The sequence below is a fragment of the Schistocerca cancellata genome, chromosome 4 (genome assembly GCF_023864275.1).
Source record: "Schistocerca cancellata isolate TAMUIC-IGC-003103 chromosome 4, iqSchCanc2.1, whole genome shotgun sequence".
NCBI lineage: Eukaryota > Metazoa > Arthropoda > Insecta > Orthoptera > Acrididae > Schistocerca > Schistocerca cancellata.
In genome coordinates this window covers 276,645,842-276,664,519 of record NC_064629.1, presented here as the reverse complement: position 1 = coordinate 276,664,519, position 18,678 = coordinate 276,645,842, and the positions used below count along the sequence as shown (strand labels likewise).

Sequence of the window (18,678 nt, the reverse complement as noted above, 5' to 3'; positions counted from 1 at the left end):
ACTGCTATCGATCATCCTCCATACATTCCCGACTTGGTCCTATCCGATTATCACATATTTCCAAAACTTAAAGGACACCTTCGAGGACTTCACTTTGGTAATGATAAAGCGGTGAAAGCAGATATGACATCGCGGCTCCGTCAACAAAGTCAAACATTCTACAGTGATGATGTCAACCATTTGGTTTCTCGTTGGGGGAAATGTGTTCGTCGCCTGGATGACTATCTTGAGAAATAAACAAGTAGACGTGAAGAATAAAAATGTAGAATGTTAATAACGTTTTTTTTAAAAAAAGCTTTACGAATATTCACATAAAAAATTCGGAGGCATTTCTTTTCAGTACACGCTCGTATGTAGCACTTCTCGTTGCACTCTTTGACAAGCGAGGCTTTTTTCACAAGCTGCAATGTATGAGCCCAAACGTCGCACCATATCCTACGACTGATCCTAACATAGATTGGTGGAATGCTCTGATTGTTTTCAAGAGAAATAGAAATTGCCTCTTTGTTATTGTTATGGTCTTCACGTTTGTAACTTTTCTTTCTGTCTCCTCTACACGATGTGCAAAGTTACAACGTTCGTCCCAGAACGCTTCTAGGTATCTCTTCACTGTGCTTCTGCTAATCGTTACATCGTTTAATTTTATTTTAAGATTTCTTGGTAGGATTATTTTCAGCAAGAGGTCTGTAGTTTTGTGAGGTACTAGTTACAGTTTGACAATTCGACGCCAACCTTCTAGTTCATGAAGCACTAGATTACATTTGTCTTTAATAATTCTTCTGGACTCACTGCTTGAAACAAACAACAAATCATCTACAAATACTACGAGTCAGCTGTCATGTAACTTCTGCAGTATGGGCTCCAATGCTACATCCCAAGACTTTGGGCCACACACTGATCCCCGTGGAGAGCCTTTTGTTATTGTCTTCGTTACTTCCGTTCTGGGCATATTAAAGATGAGCCTTTCTCCCACGGCAGTAGTCTCTTATGTAGCTGTCTAGCACCTTTGGACACTCGAACTCCCTAAGGCGACCAAAGAAAGACGGCCACCATAGGTTATCGAAAACGCCAGCAATATCGATCATCATCGCTAGGGCGTACGTGGAATAAGTGCCTGCCGCTAGCGAGATCGCCTTATTAGTTGCGTCTTCAATTGACTTGCCTCTTATAAACCTGTACTGGCGAGGGCTCATCTTGTGTAGCAATCTATGGTCTTGTAATGTCTTGCATAATAGTTTTTCAAATATCTTGCCGAGGGCGTTCAGAAAACAAATTGGTCTGTATGATTTGGTTATCATCGGATTCTTGTCTTGGCCTCCACTTATAATCACTCCTTCAAGATCCTTCCACATTGCAGGGACCCTTCCTTGCAAAAGACAGTCATAGTGCAGGTCACGTAATTAAAAATTTAATTGGTCGCGTAAGACTTGTATTGCTTCGGCAGGAATCCCATCCGATCCTGCAGATTTTGTCTTTTTCAGTCTTAAAATTGTTTCCCTAATCACTTCTTGTGCGAAGAAGCACACACGTTTATTGTTTCTATAGTCATCGCATAACATTTTTAATAACGTACACTGATCTCTCGTCTTCGTCTTCATCGTCAGGAAGCAATATTTCCATCAGCAGGGCAGCTGACTGTTTTCAACTCTCCGTTACTGTTCCGTCATTTCTTTTGAGCGTGGATACGAGTGTTGGTGACCGTATTTTCTCGCAGACTATTTTTATGGTATTCCCCAGTTATCGGTTTCTGAGTTACTCTACACTAATTGTTTCCAACGTTCCATTTTTGTTTCCCATAACTCTTCCTTAAAGCGTTGTTTAACGTGCCTGTATGAGTTCTTTCCTCTCGGGTCTTGCTGCTCTAGTATAGCTTCCTGGCTCCTCTTATTTCACATGCAGTTTCTGCAGAGCTTCGGTCCCAGTGCAAGGTACTCTTCTAGAAGGACCTCTCCTGATAAGTATCGACGCCTCCATTGCTCTATGTATAGCCACCGTCAGTTCTTGCGCTTTAACATCTACGGCACCACCCAACGATAGACTTCCCGGGCTCTGAAACACCGTTCCAAATTCTTCACAGTTAGCCTTCTTAATGTTGTATTTGGGCATTACGCGCAAGTTTTCTGTTTTGTCTTGGATTTCTCTTCCAATAGCGTGTGGTACTGTGATCACTCGATGTCATTCCGTTCTCAACCTTCCAGCCCCTCATATGGCGTGCCGCTGATGTATTTGCTTGAGTGACGTCTTTATTTGGCGTTGCTGCGACACTCCCTTCGTAGGGTGGTGGATTGTGAGGTGTATTCAATACCCGTAGTTTGAGTTGCATAATGGCTTCTTCATTGCCTTCCATCAGTCAGGCGGCTATGCCACAATACTGACTTCGCGTTTGCATCAGTGGTGTACACAAAAGTCTTAATTCATCCTAGTTGACTAATATCGTTTAACTTTGTCAGAAACTCGTCGATCTCACCACTAACTTGAAAATACATGGAAATTAGGATGCAACTTTCATTTCCTGTTAACCTTACCAAACAGATTACGCGTTCCGAAAAATACTGTGATATTCTTGTCACTATAATGGTCTTGTTAAATACTGTTATTGTTGCGATAGGACGTTGCCTTTGGGTGACTATCTGGGCAGTTATCGGCATACTGTGGACCTTTGGTGCCTTAGCATACGGTTCTTGTGAACACAACGCATCTAACTTCAGCTCTTCTCCCACTTTTCTAGCTCCACGTAATACGCTGCCACTACTTATGGCATTCAACTCAACTATTTTTATCTCCATTAGTGATGGCGGATATATATTAGACAATCTGGTCATTCTCCTCTGTAATCCCACGATATACCAGGTGATCAGAAAGTCAGCATAAATTTGAAAACTTAATAAACCACAGTCTAATGTATAGAGAGAGGTAAAAATTGACACACATGCTTAGAATGACATGGGGTTTTATTATAACGAAAAAAAGGATTGCTAGGCACGTGAAAGATCTCTTGCGCGCGTCGTTTGTAGAGATGGGGGATCCGCTCTTGAACTAATTCATAGAGTTGAATCTTTCAAAGGAGTGTACAATCAGTGATTCAGAAAAAAAAGAACGGTAGCTCCAAACGTTTCCCACGGCAGAGAGAGAGAGAGAGAGAGAGAGAGAGAGACGGAGCATATCAGCAGCGCCTCTGCTGGTCACAGCACAGTGCACGCCACACTACACAGCCAGCGCCGGCCTCTGCCCTGCTTCTGCCTTGGCTGCCTGCATTGTGCAGTGCCCCATTGGAATTTGTGTTTCACATATGCCGTGCCGTCTCTGTGCATCGTTTGCCGTGTGCAGTGTCTGGCGCAGCTTAACTTCGCATCGCACTCTGTCGGCGATCGTTTCAGTCGCACGTCCTGCCCTCTGGGCAGTTGATGCGAGCAACAGGACAGAGAGCCACCTAGCGGATAACATAGGAACTACTTGCAAAAACCTGCTCGCAAGGGAACGGACGATTTGTCTCGGAGCGGGTGAGTTCACCGCTCCCCCCACCCTCGGAACTCGCCCGCTCAACGCTCACCCCACCATCTCGACTCTAGCCAGAGCGTTGAGCAAAGCGACTCAGGTGTCACTCTGGTCTCTGCGGTCTCAGCTCATGCAGTAATACAGCTCGCGGCTCGACCTGCTCGACTCAGCGCCTCTGCATCGGAGTTCGTCCCCACTGGATATTGTTCTTCGTAGTAATACCGCTATGTATATTACATTATTATGTTATGTATACATCAATTTTTTTTATTTTATTTTTATTTGTTTAAACTGATTAGATTAGGTTCCTGATGACTCCTCTTACTATAGGATTTTTATTATGGACACTCGAATTTTTGCTTTAATTACGAGCGAACCGATAAACGTATCGCAAAATGTGATACACCAATATTTTCCTTGTTTTATTCTGCGTAAGGCTATATGCAGCACTTTCGTTTTACAGTCAAATTTATATTTTTTTTTCTTATTCTGGTATGGATTTTGCGATTTTAGGCGTCTTCGGAAGGAAACGTTCACTTTAAAAATATATGGCTTGTGATGTATTTGTATGAGGTTAATGAAATTTTAATACATTATAGCCAAATATATTGTTAATGTAAATCTCAAGTTACAACATTTTCTGATCACCCAAAAAACCACGATAGTGCAAAATAAATCAATAATCAAAAACTTTGTCATATCGTGGAAATTTCAATAAACAATACAAAATTCTTACTCATTACCTGTGTTACTTCAAAATAGGATCAAATAAGATCAAAATACAGGTATAGTACTGGAATAAACCAAGTTTAAAGGGCAATGTGCCTTCCATTTATTTTCTATTGTAAATGAGTGGTGAGTCATGAAAAAGAGCTAATTCATTTCAGGGAGTGAACAGTTCTGATCCAATCTCTGAAAAGAACAGTTTTGCCCATCTCTAGTCGTTTGGTGATGATCGTGTGCTCAGCCACCACTTTAGTCATGCTTGGCCTCCCAGGTCCCCAGACCTCAGTCCGTGCGATTATTGGCTTTGGGGTTACCTGAAGTCGCAAGTGTATCGTGATTGATCGACAACTTTAGGGGTGCTGAAAGACAACATCCGACGCCAATGCCTCACCATAACTCCAGACATGCTTTACAGTGCTGTTCACAACATAATTCCTCGACTACAGCTATCGTTGAGGAATGAATGGACATATTGAGCATTTCCTGTAAAGAACGTCATCTTTGCTTTGTCTTACTTTGTTATGCTAATTATTGCTATTCTGATCAGATGAAGCACCATCTGTCGGCCATTTTTTTAACTTTTGTATTTTTTTTGTTTTTTGTTTTTGTTTTAATAAAACCCCATGTCATTCTAAGCATGTGTGTCAATTTGCACCTCTCTATCTACATTATTCCGTGATTTACTCAGTTTTCAAATTTATACTGACTTTTTGATCACACGGTACGACCATGCGTCATCACAAAATGCTTGCACAATATTTCTAAGGAAAATAATTCATTTCTTCTGGCATGGACCTGTTTCAATAACTTCTCCTGTTTTTCCACTTCTGTTGGCATATTGTTCACTTTGCGATGGATTCTGTCTACGAAATCATGTACAGGAAAAAGTAATATACTCTCCTTTCTGGTTCATATTACTGACCAGGTGTCTTAACGCTAGAGCAGGCGTCGTCGGCGCTTCCAGCCTAGTGAGTTTATCACATTCTTTATACTTTCATAAATCTGTATCGGATCTGTTCCGGTCTCTGTTTTGCTGCCTACTTCTCTGTGGCGGGTGTTTGTCCCTGTACGAAGTGGCTCCGAGCCTCCTACTGCTTTTGCTGCAGATTCATATTCTGCACTGGCAAATCTTCTTTTACATATGTCGGTACCGCTCGGGCTGTGTGCTGTCGCATTCTACATACAACTGCCCATTTTCTCTCGCCAAATCCTGTTCGCCTGTATCATATGCCACTCCTACTTGCGCCTGTGCTCTTGATTCTCTGTCACACCACATAGTTCTGAATTTTCGCCATAAATTTCTTTTCTACTTTTTCGTGGGTGCATGAAGCTCTACTTCGGTCTCTGTCACACGCTCTTTTATATTTTGCTTACTGCTCAGTTTATGCCAAAAGTTCCTCATTCTTTCTGCTACCCTCCTCCCCGCCGATGTTGATTTATGTTTCTTACATAGAAGACACGTAATAGTGTCATTAGAGTCCTGATTATTTTGTTGTGTTATTAGACGCCTATCCATAATCCGTTCTTAAAATGTGCCTTGTTAGGAGGGTTTGATACCTGTGGCATTGCTCTCTATTCCCCGTGCACTTTGTACCTGTATATTTACATGGCACATACACTGCGACTTGTTAGCTTTTATTGCAGTCTTTTATGATGTGGTCTTCTTCCACACAGTGTCCACAAATTACCACTACTTTATCATAATGTTTGGTCAGATGACCAAGGTTCTGGCATTGCGCGGACCTACTCACTACTAGGTAATATTTCACTCAGACCAAAAGAAAACCTGGATATACTTTTGTCGCTTCATAAGAAATGTGCTAACCTCGATCCTCATTTCAATAACTTGGTGGACCACTTTCCCTCCCATTGACCCCGTTCTGAATAGCATTGTAACGCCACTTTCGAAACGTTCCTTGGTCAGTTTGTCTTCAAGGTTCTGCATGTATATTGTGTTCTTTAGTGTCTTGGTACCTGTGTTCTTTCTGATGTCATACAGTATCATTAAAGGCCTCGTTTTATTAGAAAAGGCCTCGTTTTATTAGACTGTTCACATATCAGTTTCTCTTGCACCCCATGCTGTTCATTATCTTCTCCATGACACTTGGTGTAGCAGTTTCCAGCATGATAGTACTATTAGTTTGTTTGATCTTCTTTATACAAATTTTCTCTTTGGTGAGTTTCATTAAGGCCGTTAGCTTTTGTTGCCCTACCTTTGCCTTTTCGCTTGTTCTCGACTTTATGAACAAATTATTTTGTTGCATAGTTTGTACTACTGCGATTTTAGCAGCAGGAGTTTTTTTCGCATCTCTACTAGGCACCATTAGCACTGCACTTGTATACGCTTTCTCTGGTTTTTGTGATTTTTCTCAACAACTCTCATTTTCTTCTCTTCGTTGTTTCACTCTGTCAATTAATAACCCCTGCTCTGTGCGACAGGTAGTTGGCTGTGATCTTATAGTCGGAACCATCCCTGCGTTTTCCTGAAGCAGTTTATGGCAACGGTGGAAACTTCTAAATCAGGGCGTCTGGATGAGGATCAGAACACCCATCCTCCTGAATAAAAGGCCACCTTGTTTAAAAGAGCGCTACCTCGTTCGGTTTATCCCTAGTGTACAATAATGTTTTGCAAAGAAGTTATTTAATAATATAAAAGAGTATTTCTACGTTGTTCGTTCATTTCATACTACCAGTCACTACACACGCTATAGACACGTTACTTTATCATTTATCACCACACACACTATCAGCTGACATCAAGACCATGTTGACGATGTTCAGTTTCCATTTTATGTACCGTAAGTTCCCATTTGCTGACCTGAAAGACTGAGTCAGCATCATTCTATGATGAGTGAGATGTTGATGTCAGAAAGATGATAAAGTGCTGGTATTATACATTATACATTGCATAGCTCTGAGAGTAAAGTTTTCCAGAAATGAAAAAAAAAAACTGAAGAGAAGAAAAAAAGGAAAAAATATGGCGTGGATGTGGAATTCGAAATAATAGGTGATTCCGTTATCATTATTATTATTAGTAGTAGTAGTAGTATCACTATTACTATTATTATTGACTTGTGTTATAATTTTGTCCAAATTCTCATTATGTGTTATCTATGTGATCCTTCATTGTAAAGAATGTATTGTTTAACAGGTAATTTTTAACTGCTGTTTCAGATAAGTTCGTTTTAGCAGTTTCTTTAATGCCCTGGACAGTTAATTGTACAGTTTTACTCCTTCCTAGAAAATGCTGTTTTGAGTTTCAAGTTTATTCTTTTTTGATAGAAGTAAGTTCAGTCTAGATCTTGTTCCGTGGTCATGGACAGATCTGTCTGTCCAGTAACCATCAATGTTGTTTTTGATGTGCATGACTGATTGGTAAATGCACTAACGTTGTGTAGTTGATATTCTCAGCGTTTTGAACAAATCTTTACAATGAGCTACTAATTTTGGTCATTATTCTTATGGCTCTTTTCTGTAGTTTGAAAACTGTGTTTATATTTTGTACATTTGATGCCCAGAGTAGAATTCCATAACTAAAGATTGAGTGTACATACAGGGCAACAGTTATTGAACTATATGAAAAAAACTTAAATTTGTTACAAACTACCACCTGCACACACTTTATTCAACATGTAAACGTCACTACAAATATTCGGAATTATGTTATGACATGTTCGATATACCTACCATCGATGGCGATGATGTGGCGCAGACGAATGGTGAAATTCTGAATGACCCGCTGAAGTGTCGGAAAATCGATGCTGTCGACGACCTCCTGAATGGCTGGTTTCAGCTCAGTAATGCTTTTGGGGTTATTGCTGTACACGTTGTCTTCAATGTAGCCCCACAAAAAGGAGTCGCATGTGTTCAGATCCGGGAGAATATGGAAGCCAATCGAGGCCTATGCCTGTGGCCTCTGGGTACCTCAGAGACAGTATGCTGTACCCAAAGTGCTCCTCCAGGTCATCAAACGCTCTTCTGCTTCGATGGTGTCGAGCTCCGTGTTGCACGAACCACATCTTGTCGAAATCAGGGTCACTTTAGATAATGGGGATGAAATCATCTTCCAAAACCTTCACGTACCGTTCGACAGTTAACGTGCCATCAAGGAATATCGCACCGATTATTTCATGACTGAACATTGCACATCACACGGTCACCTATTGAGGGTGAAGAGACTTCTCGATCGCGAAATGTAGATTCTCAGTCCCCCAAGTGCGCCAATTTTATTTACTGACGAACCCATCCAAATGAAAGTGGGCTTCGTCTCTGAACCAAACCATACAGGCATACTAATTCCCATCATGCCCCACGGCCATCCGTCCACTTTGAACGTCTTAACGCAAACCGTTCAGAAGCTATGACTATTTTATTTCATATAGTTCAATAACTGTCACTCTGTATGAACAGTATGTAACTATGATACACTGGCTGTTACGTACTGATGACAGGACCCTAAGGGCGCAACATCGTGATGACATTCTGTTTGCAAGTATCTTTGCATGTTCAAATCACTTCAATTGAGAATCCTTAATTTTATGTTCGTTACGCAGTCTATAGAGCTAATATTACATTTCATTTAACAGTGTCATTTTCGTCTTCAAATAGTAATGTGTGGCGTTTGTTTACTTTATGTTCAATGTCATTTTATTGCATATTAACCATGTGTGAACTTACTTGAATGTTTCATTTGCTTTCTTATAAACGGTTTTCTTGTTTTCTCTGTAACTATAACATTTCTGTAATCACCAAAGAGACTTTTTTCTCCATGACAAACAGTACTGGGAAAGACATCGATGTATATCAGGAATAATATTGGTCCTAATTGGCTACTCTGAGGACTCATATATTAATGTAGTTTGGTTCCGATAAGTGTTTTACTAAAAGTTAACCTTATCTGAGCTTTGTATTATCTCTACTCTTTGTACCTTATCTGCTAGGTATGACCGGAAACAGTCTTTAGCTACGCCTGTTGTTCCTAATGATTCTAGCTTGTTTAATAGAATTTTATGGTCAACAGTACCAGAAGCTTTCGCTATATCTAAGAATACATCTGTGACACAGTCACCCTCGTCAGGAGCAGCAAGGATCACTTTTGTGAATTCTGACTGTTGCTCATTACTATAAAAAGGAGATTTAGAAAATGAAAAATGGCAAAATGAAAAAGTTTCATAACTTCTCTGGAATATCATTCTGAGTCTCGGGCAAGAAAATTAAATTTCAATGTTATCGACGATACGGAACTGTAACGAACGTCTACTTTGGGATAGACGAAATTTTAAGTCTCTCACCCACCAACACATTACCACGTTGATGCTTCATCGGTTGTTAAAAATCATCAGCATTTTAGGACAAAACTTATCCAACAGTGTAGTGGCGATACCATCGTACTTCAAAGTGGTGCAAAGATTATCAGCTTTCTATAAACCCCCCAAAAAAGTAAATTTATCTGCTTCACAAAACGGAAAAAACATAGTATCCTATGAGTACAATATCGACGAGTCATCATTGGAATCAGTTTGCTCACACAAATACCTGACCATAACAATGATATGAAATGGAGTAATCACATAAGCTCAGTTATAGGAAAGACTGACAGCTCAATTAGTTTCATTTTCAGGATACCGTGAAGACGTAATCTACAAAGAAGACTGCTCCAAAATTACTTGTGCGTCCCATCTTAGAATACTGCTCAAATGTGTGGGAGTCATACAAAACAGGACTAACAGAGGATATTGACGTACCCAAATAAGGGCAGCACTAATGGTAACAGGTTTGTTTGACTCTCTGGAGAGGTTCAAAGAAATGTCAAAAAACTTAAATTGTCATATTACTGGAGATAGACCCAAATTATTTGAAAACTTACCTCCAAAATTTCAAGAACAAGTATTAAGTAAAGAATCTAGAGATATCATTCATAGCCCTGCGTATTGCTCCCGTAGTGACCGTGAACGCTAAGTTAGATTAAATACAACACGTACAGAACCATTTAAACAACCATTCTTCCCGTGTTACATACTCGGCTGGAATAGGAAAAAACCTGAACACATCGTATCATGCTAAGCACCATCTGTCTTGCATCTCACAGTGGTTTGCAGAGGATGTTGTAGATGTAGATGTTAACAGAAAAGCAAGTTTCGATGGCAGAAGAAAAAAAACTAATGCAATGGAAAGTACCGTTGCAGAAGGTATCCACATCGAAGTTCTAAAGCAAACAGCGCAGCAGAAGCTAAGAAGTGACGCACAGAGTTTGAAAAGGGTCCCGAAGCACTAAGAAACAGGCAAGGCAGTTATAACTGGAAAGAGTGCAGCTAATATTATGGAACGCAAATGCTTCAGTCAAACATATCAAATAAATGTATGGGATAACATAGATTAGTGGGTATTGTGATCGATGTCATATGAAAAATATCTGATGCATCAGATCAGCATTCACCTCAGTCGTCAGTACAGGTCAACAACCGGGCGTAAAGAGTAAACGGAGGCGATATTCTTAAAGAAGACGAAACATTAAATCAGCATAGCACGACATCTCTCAGTCCTATGGTAATTCCAATTTGTCAGTATATACAGTGGACGTCAGAAAACGCATTGGTACAATGTAGCGCGAGTCTACATACTGTATCTGAGCAGTCAATTACAGATAGGTGGCTAGTGAAGATGCCAGCATGCCGCGATTTAGCCAATTTTCAACGCGTGATAGTAATCTGTACAAGACGTGTGGGTCAAAGTATGTTGGAAGACACACAAAAATCTCCGAGATCAACAGTGCCTTGGTTGGATGTTAATTTCGCAGATAAAATGTCTCACACCTGTACACCACCACAACGAACAACCCTAAGTGTTTGACGAACGGATTTCACGTCGTCTCTCCAAAGCCAGACAAGGTGATCAACAGTATGTGAGTCAGGTCGACGACAATTTGAATGTGTGGCGTCAGGAATCTGTTTCTATCGGGATATAAGGAGACAAATGAACAGCATAGGCTTCAGCAGTCGACGACTTACTCGTGTCCATTTGCTGACACCTCGACTCAGAGCAAGGGCCAGCGAACATTGTCAATGGATCGTGAAACAGTGGCAGCGTGTAGCCTGGTCTGATGCCTTTTCCGGCATTATAATACTCTGATGGAGATACCATGTTTCAACAGGGCAGCACCACATGTCACAGCTATTTGGTCACACTCAGGTGTCTTGATGAACACTCCAGTGAACTGATGACTATGACTTGGTCCCCTCCCCCCGTCTCTCCCCCCCCCCCCCTCCGACCAACCGATCTTCCCCCGACGACCCGATCTTCACCCAGTCGATTATTTATGGGATGCTGTCGATGTTAGTGTACGTTCGATGAACCATACATCAAATACACAATAACAATTGCGGGGACCACTACAAGATGAACAAATGCGTCCAAACCTAGTCACCCTTAACTCAAGTGTGAACGTAATTAAGACAGAAAACGAAACAAATCGTAAGATGATGATTTTACTAAGAACATACATTTTTTCCTTGGTTGGTTTTACAGAATTAGAACCTTGCTAACAGACCGCCATTACTCTTCTACATAAAACATGGGAAAAGACGGTGTTAATGCCAGTTAAAATGATTCCAGCGGGCTACAATTCATAAATAGTTGCCTCTTGCATGTGAAAGGAAACGACAGCCAATATACCAGGTATCGTAGTAGCCGAACTTAGATTGCACCCATGACTGTTGCGTTAGTGTTACATTACTTGCAGTGTAGACGGAAACTGATTAAAGATGCAAAGGGACTGCGCCTATTGAGTACGAATGCAGAGGGAATTGGCAACTGTTTGTGACAGCTGGAATCTGTGTGGCCGCTGTCGATGGGCTTCAGGTTGCTGTCCTGATCTGCGGTGACATTGGGGCACTTGAGATGAATGCTTTGGCATCTCCGGAGCTAATACCGTTGCTTGGGATCCATAATGTCGCAGCGCCTTCCGATTCGCTAGTCATGACCGGTCGACACTTACCTGACGGCGAATGGCGCGACAGTTTCGCGAATATGTCGGGCAGCCGAGTGGAAGGCTGAAACCAAAGGCTCAGACGATTCTGTGACGATCTTGGGTGCCTATTTCTGGACCTCTGTTGCCGGGTGGATAATTGTAGGACGCCTCCGTAATAAGGCAGAAGTACACTACACCGAGGAAGTAGCAACTAGGATAGTGGAGTCCGTGTGGCGTGTACATGTGAGTTCTTAGTTTTTGAGGATAGATAAATCCCTCCACAAAAAAGTAAGATAAATTCTGATTTCAGACAAGGAAGAATACTATCACAGCTATTTAAAGAGTGTAGCATTTGTCATAGTAAATCGGAGAAAGAAAATGTTAATAGAGTATTAGTTAACTGCTGGAGTCTCTATGAAAAGGTCTCAGAATTAGTCTCACTTACAGACGTTGAAAATGTTCACATAGTACTATGGTCAGAAACTTGCCTCAAACCAGATCTTAATAGCAATGAAAGTATACATCCCGATTAGAATTTATAACGCAAAGATACGATGAAAGCCGGCTGTGGGGGAGTGAGGTTAGCACAGATTCCGAATGTGAGATATCCTGGGTGTTGACAAGTGTTAAACGTGGATAAAACATGCTTATCGGATGCTTTTATAGGCTCCATGCTTTAGGAGCATAGTAGTGATACGTTTCATAGCAGACTTGGAGAATAGTTCGTATAAATTTCCTGATCATGTTATAGTAGAAGGCGGAGACTTCAAATTACCAACTATACACTGAGAGACTCAAGTTATTGAGAGTATAAGGAAGTAGAGACAGCGAATCGAGTAAAATTGTTCTAATTGCCTTATCCGAAATCACCACTAAGCAGCTAGTAAGGGCTCCGACTCGCGAAAATAATACATTAGATCTCCAGGTCACCATCAGGCCCTAACGTTTCGATTCAGTTAGCGTAGAACAGTGAATCAGTGATCACAAGGCCGTTACAGCATCACTGAATTTGGTTGTAAATAAGAATATAATTAGAGGCAGGGAGATATTTCTACTTAAAAAAATCGACAAGGAACAGATTTCAGATTACTTGAGCGGTCAACATGAAACTTTCATTTCCAGTACTGACAATGCTGAGCGTCAATGGACAATGATCAAGAGTATTGAACAATACGCCTTAAAGAGGAATGCGCCGAGCAAAGCTGTGAAAGACCCGCCGTGGGCTGACAGCTGGCTAAAGAGTTGCTACGAAAGCAAAGAGAACTTCACTGCAACTTTAAACGTAGTGAAAGCCTCTAAGATAAACAAAAACTGAACGAAGCCAAAATTAGTGAAAGGAGAGCTATGCGTGAGGGATTCAACGGATTAGAAAATAAAATTCTCTCTGCTGACTTGACAGAAAATTCTAATAAGACTTGGTCTTACGTTAAATAAATAAACCGATCGAAGCCATCTGACCAGACACGCCGTGATCCTAATGGCATCAAAACGCTGGATGACAGAGAGAAGATATTAGAAGTCTTTTTCTAAGGCTGTTTCACTGAGGAAGATCGCATTGTAGTCCCTTCTTTAAACCTTCGCACGAACGTCAAAACAACAGATATCGAAATAAGTGACAATGAGTCAGAAATTTCAACTGAAAAGGTTCAACCCAGGAAAGGCAACAGCAGCTTACAGGATACCTGTACGATAACATATACAGTATGCGAACGAACTCATTTTTCTTCTGGCAGCAGCGTACCGTAGGTCGCTGGAGTAACGAAGCGTTCCTCGTGAGTGGAAAAAAGCCCAGATCATTCCTATTTTCAAGAATGGTCGTCATACAGGCGCACAAAACTATAGGGCTAAATCTCTGACATCGGTCTGTTGTACGGGAGCGTGCTGAAAAGTAATGTCTCCGAATCTTTTACGTGAAAACTGTTAAAGTTTCAACAAGACAAACGTTATTAACCTTCCCTATCTTTATTCTCCATGTCTACATATTTGCAACCCTCTGGCGCTGGAGGGCTCGGAATTGTAAAGTGTTATATGGTGGTGCGTAACGTAAGTACTGTATGTCGGTGCATGAGAAACAGCGTGCTGTAATCAAGTTTCGAGTTCGAAGAGTTCCTCCACACATGAGGCACCCTCTGCTTCTGAATGACAATGCCAGACCACACACGAGCTCTTCGACATCTGCAACAATCAGACGCCTTGTGTTCACTGTCACTCCATACAGTCCCGACTTGGCCCCATCCGATTTCCATCTGTTTCCAAAACTTAAAGAACACCTTCGAGGAGTTCACTTTGATAATAATGAGGCAATGCAAGCAGAGGTGAGGTTGTGGCTCCATCAACGAAGTCAAGCATTCTACAGTGAGCGTATCAACAAACTGGTCTCTGGTAGAAAGAAATGGATTCGTCGCCAGAGTAACTATGTTGAGAAATCGTTTAACAAGCGTTAAGATTTTTCCCACAAAAAGTTCGGGGGCTTTCAGGCACGCCCTCGTAGAAGATTGGAACATGTTTTGATTCATGTGTTATCACATTTCTGGAGACCGAATATCTCATGTGTAGGAATCAACATGAGTTCCGAAATCAACGATCGTCTGCAACCCAGCTCGCTCTGTCCTTCCACGAGACCCAGAAGGCGATAGATACCGGTGCTCAAGTTGATGCCGTGCTCCTTGACTCCCGGAAGGCATTCGATACAGTTCCGCATTGCCGCCCAGTGAACAAAATACCAGTATATGGAAGATCAGACCAGCTGTATGACTGTACTTAAGAGTTTCTAGCAAACAGATTATAGCATGTCATCCTCAAAGGAGAGAAATCTTCAGACGTAAAAGTAATTTCGGGTGAATGCTAAGACAGTGTTACACGCTCATTACTTTTCACAATATGTATAAATGATCTAGAGGATAACATCGGAATTTCCATGAGGCTTTTAGTGAATGATGCTGTTGTGTACAGAGTAGTCGCAAATCTAGAAATTGTAGCGAAATACAGGAGGACCGCTTTGTGCAGGGATTGGTGGTTGACCCTCAACACAAACAAATGTAACGTATTGACCATAAGTAGACAGGGAGACCCATTATTTTATGATTACACGATTGCAGAACAATAACTGGAAGAAGACACAATAATGAGGAGTGTGCGTACGGAGTGATTTAAAATGAAACGAACACATAAAACTAACTGCAAACAAGGCAGATGCAAGACTGTCATTGGAAGAATTCGCGGTAACTGTAGTCCACCCACAAACGATGTAGCTCACAAAACACTTGTTCGACCAGTACATGAACATTGCTCGTAAGTCTAAGATCCGAACCAGACAGGATTGATAGAGGAAAAGGAAAAGATCCAAAAAACAGCAGCGCGTTTCGTTGCAGGTTCATTTAGTAAGCGTGACAGCGTGACGGAGAATCTGTCAACTCTAGTCTCAGACGCTACAAGAGAGGCAGTCAGTATTTGGTTTGGCGGCGTATTTATAGCCATAAAGAACACGATAATATCTATTGAGGTCAGTACAAATTGTAATTGCCAAATAATTTGGGTGAAGATAAGGGCGTTCCTACAAGAGTCAACCAATATATTGCTTGCTCCCACGACTATATCGCGAAAAGATCGTAAAGGTAAATCAGAGGCTTGCGGAGTGTAGATATAGGCGTGTATACATAGAATACTAGTCAAACATTAAAAATTGACGTACCTACAACTAGACTTAAGAAGACGCAATGTAGATGTGAATAAATAAGTACAAAGCTTTTCAATAAATTATCTTCGCAGGCACATCAGCTCTCAAGTAAATGTCTTGGAAAACAGAACCCAGACGTGACTGAATGGAAAGACCTTTTATACACTTGAATAATTTGAAAACTGTGCAAAAGGCAACCTTAATTACTAATTAATTCGTAAGACTAAGTGCACCTTCTTTTAAGAAATTATAACTTTGTTCGTGTTGTACAGGGTTGCATGCAGTCAAGGAACATTTTAGGGAACTGATTTAAAAAATTTTCTTTCAAAGGCCCAAGTCAAATCTTTACAAGTTTTCTCCCAGAGCAACTTCCGCTGTGCCTACATGACACAAGTTGCCTACCTCTCAGAATCGAGGCAGTTCTGTCCAGTAAGCTGCTGACAAGAGACGTCTTGAGTCCTCTGCTGAAATCGCTAGGGAATTTACGCCATCGGTTTTAGCCACTAGCGTGCGTGGTATACAGATCGCGTGTGTGGACACTGGAGGATTCTGCAGTGCAGAACACAGTTACTTCTCTCTCTTGTGATCCAGACCTCGACTAGCATAGACTTTTTTTTTTGGGGGGGGAGGGGGGGAGGGAGGCAGAGCCTATGGCTCTGCGCCCCGTGATGTGCCACCAACATAACTTAACATGAACTGCCTCCCCTTCCGTTGCTCACTTATTTAGTTGTTCGTCCTCCTAGACTGGCCTAAACCTGGTAACTTTCTCCCTAGCACGCCCCTTGTATACCACACACTGAACACTGAAACATATTCTCTTTCTTTACCTAGTTTTCTGTATTGTCGTTTAACGCCCGCCCAGGATGTCACTGACAAGTCCTGACCGCTCGACCTCCTGTACACTGACGTCATAAGCCAGATGCAACAGCCTTCTTCCCTCTTCCAGCACATGTACATTTTATAATGTTTATTTACTTAGATATTTATTTGATTGTGTATAGTTTAGTATATAGTATGTAACCATGTTTCCTCTAACATGCCAATCTCCAGAGTAAAAGTTGTTTTTAAAATTACACGTGACGACATCAATTGCATGCAAAGACTTAAATATGGATGGATAAATAAATAAAAAATAAATTAGAGAATGAAACTCATTGCTGCCTAAAACTGAGACACTTCCTGATGCCTGAATATTTAATTCATTTTCCTGCAGATCCGATTCTCAGTGGAGTACGAAAGTAGGTGTGACCCACCGAGCGTGAAAGGTGTCGGCTTTGCATTTGGGAAGAATGATATTGAAATCCTCGATGGGATCCTCCAGATTTACACTGACGTGAGAAAAATCACGGAATACCTCATAACATCGTGTTGGACCTCCTTTTGCCTGGTGTAGTGCAGCAACTCGACGTGACATGAGCTCAATGGCTGCAAATGGTCTCCAAGTAGCCGAACAGAACCATTTCCAGTCAATGATCGGTTCACTTGGACAAGGAAGATCCAGTCCATTCTATAAAAAAGCAGCCCACACTGTTATGGAGCCACCAACAGCTTGCACAGTGCCTTGTTGACATCTTGGGTCAATGGCTTCGTGCGGTCTGGGCCACACTTGAACCCTACCATCAGCTCTTACCAACCGAAATCGGTACTTATCTGACCGGGCCACGGTTTTCCAGTCATCTAGTCTCTAACAAATATGGTCACGAGCCCAGGAGAGGAGCTGTAGGTGATGTCGTACTGTTAGCGAAGGCACTGCAGTTGGTCGTCTGGTGCCATAGCCCATTAACGCCAAATTTCGCCACGCTGTCCTAACGGATACGTTCGTCGTAATTCCCACACTGATTCCTGCGGTTATTTCATGCAGTGTTACTTGTCTCTTAGCACTGACAACTCTAGGTAAAAGCCGTTCCTCTTGGTCGTTAAGTGAAGGCTGCCTGCCATTGCATTGTCGTGGTGAGAGGTAATGCCTGATATATGGTATTCTCAGTACATTGTTGACACTTTGGATCTCGGAATATTGAATTTCCTAACGATTTCCGAAGTGGGATGCCGCATGCAACTAGCTCCAACTACCGTCCCGCATCCAAAGTCTGTTAATTCCCGTCGTACTATCGTAATTACGTAGGAAGCCTTTTCACATGAATCGTCTGAGTATAAATAATAGCCCCGCCGTTGCAACATCCTATTGTACCTTGTGTACACGATACTACCGCCATCTGTATATGTACATAATATGACTTTCGTCACCTCAATGTAGGGCCCCCGTGCTTTCCTGTAACACATTATGACGACCGCTTGAATGGTCCCTTTGCAAGGAAGTGGACGATTTCTTACCAGTTATTGTTCTCTTCTATTTAGTCAAGTGTTCCATGAATAATTTCTTTTTTTATGGTGTAGGACGAGTAAGTTTACAGAACATGTATCCAGGAATAGTTTGAATAACAATGAACATATGAATTTCCAGTCCAGGTCATGCAGCTACACTCGATTTTTTTTATACGGGCTACCAGTTTTAAAATGAAAATTCGTCAATGGAATAAAAGAATTTCTCGAGAAGAAAGTATGCTAGATTAGATTAAAAACTTGTACTAATACCCGTCTGACATTTTATGTTCTTGGTCAAGTGATGAAAAATTTTTGTTGATGAATGTTGAACTCCTTTCTGGGTCGTTTACTGCTGTAATAACGGGTAAAGAAGGTTACCACACAGCAGATAAATGACCTTCCAAGTCTTCAGGGTCGCATGGCTTGTAGCAATTTGAGTCCTCAGCTGTCAGCCAGACTCTACAGAGGAGGTCAACAGTGCTTAAAATACTCT

General features: G+C 41.4%; 1 protein-coding gene across 2 annotated transcripts in view; it reads left to right on the top strand.

The window, feature by feature from the left end:
• Positions 1 to 18,678, top strand: part of LOC126183499 (DNA damage-regulated autophagy modulator protein 2-like) — a 238,448-nt gene that overhangs the window by 105,943 nt on the left and 113,827 nt on the right. The gene's annotated exons all lie outside the window — the stretch shown is intronic.